The sequence below is a fragment of the Sinocyclocheilus anshuiensis genome, unplaced genomic scaffold, assembly GCF_001515605.1.
Source record: "Sinocyclocheilus anshuiensis isolate Anshui unplaced genomic scaffold, SAMN03320099.WGS_v1.1 scaffold482, whole genome shotgun sequence".
Taxonomy (NCBI): Eukaryota; Metazoa; Chordata; class Actinopteri; order Cypriniformes; family Cyprinidae; genus Sinocyclocheilus; species Sinocyclocheilus anshuiensis.
In genome coordinates this window covers 149,683-151,509 of record NW_015547676.1, presented here as the reverse complement: position 1 = coordinate 151,509, position 1,827 = coordinate 149,683, and the positions used below count along the sequence as shown (strand labels likewise).

The 1,827-nt window shown below is 35.4% G+C and overlaps 1 protein-coding gene across 2 annotated transcripts in view; it reads left to right on the top strand.

Moving 5' to 3' along the window:
• LOC107703018 (schwannomin-interacting protein 1-like) overlaps positions 1–1,827 on the top strand; it is a 133,498-nt gene that overhangs the window by 110,207 nt on the left and 21,464 nt on the right. The window lies entirely within an intron of this gene.

Here is a 1,827-nt window from a genome sequence, read left to right as displayed (position 1 = left end):
TGTCAGGGCCATGAGGTTTAGTCTTGAATGACTTGTAATAGAAGTAATAAAATCTGCTTTGTTTACAGCAGACTGGCAATTCCAGAGACCAATAGAAAAAGAAAGTAGTGCATTAGTAGACATAGGCAAAGTGCGCAGGTTGTTAGGATTGTGCTGCCTACAGTGTGTGATGCGTGGTTTGCGAGTGGTAGTGATAGTAGGGATATGAAAACACATAGTAAGAATTGGTTATAAAAACTGAAAACAGAAGGGAAACATGTAGTAGGAAAGAGAATGATTCAAAAGCGATACTTATGTCCCTTGCGGTGCCCCTGCTCGGTGGAGTCGAACGGTAGAGTCAATGGTCTTTACACTCTTCGGTCTTCACACGAGGGATGCCGCGACTGCTGCCGTGGTATACTAAGCTTTTTATATTCGTCTAACAAAACTCAAATTGAATTCAGCTGGACACACTTTCCTGTTTATCACAACAAATGGCCAAGCAAGCGCACGACACTGGCAAGGTATGCGATACAGTACAAGACCAAACGCGATTTCCATTTAAAGTTAATATATTTTAAATTTACTAAATTGCATCTTAATCTTTATAAATGTGTAATTACAAATATATTTAAATACATGAGTTTCAATAGAAATAGAAATTTTATTTTAATTTATTTTATTTGTCCTTTATTTAACCAGGTAAAACTTTCTGAGATTAAAAATCTATTTTACAGAAGTGACCTGGCCAAGATGCAGCACTACATTTCATAAGAAGAGCACAAAACAATGTGTTGACAACCATTAAAAACATTTACAAATTTATTCTTCCTTTAACAGCTCATTAATCAAGAATTTAAAAGTGTTCATTGACACTAAGGTCTGCAACTTCAAGTTGTGCTGTAAAAAGTTCCAATCATTGGGCGCTGCAAACTGAAAAGCTTGTTTTCCAAGTTCAGTTTGTGCAAATGGAACCGAAAGAATGTACAAGTCCTGTGAGCGCAGAGAATAAGCTCCAGGAGCTTTAGGCTGGGTGAGGGAACAAAGATATGGAGGCAGTAAACCCAAGATGGATTTATAGATAAATGTGTACCAGTGATTACGTCTGCGTGTTGATAATGACGTCCAACCAACTCTATTATACAAATCACAATGATGGGTACTAACATTACAATTTAATATAAACCTGAGCGCACCGTGATACAGTGTCCAGAGAACCTAAAAGTCTGGATATGATTTATACAGAATGTCTCCATAATCATGGACTGGCATAAATGTGGCAGAAGCCAATCTTCTTCTTGCCTCAAATGAAAAGCAGGGTTTATTTAAGTAATATAACCCAAGCTTTACCTTTAGTTTTGTCCTTAGTTGATTAATATGGGATTTAAAAGATAAGGAGTCATAAAGCATAAAACCGAGATACTTATATTCTGTCACTACAGCAAACATAGTACCCTGTGAGGTTTTGAGAAACCAAACCAAATGACATTGAAGTAAATTTTATTTTACTATAAATGCATGTCAGTACATTCAGCAATACTTTATCCATACTTCAGAGACAATAGAAATAATAATAAAATTGCATGTAAAGATGTACTTGGCTCTAAAGTTCAACTAATGGCATTTCATATCAATTTAAACAATAATACATCTTCATTTAATTGCAAGTAACATGCAATTAAGTTTCTAAAAACATTACATTCAGTTCACAATTAAGTAGAGTATATTGTATTAAAGTATATTATTTCCATAATGAGTTCTCTTGACTGGAATAAACTGTTAATGAGAGTGTTGTCTGCGTGTGTGTGTGTGTGTGTGTGTGTGTGTGTGTGTGTGTGTGTGTGTGTG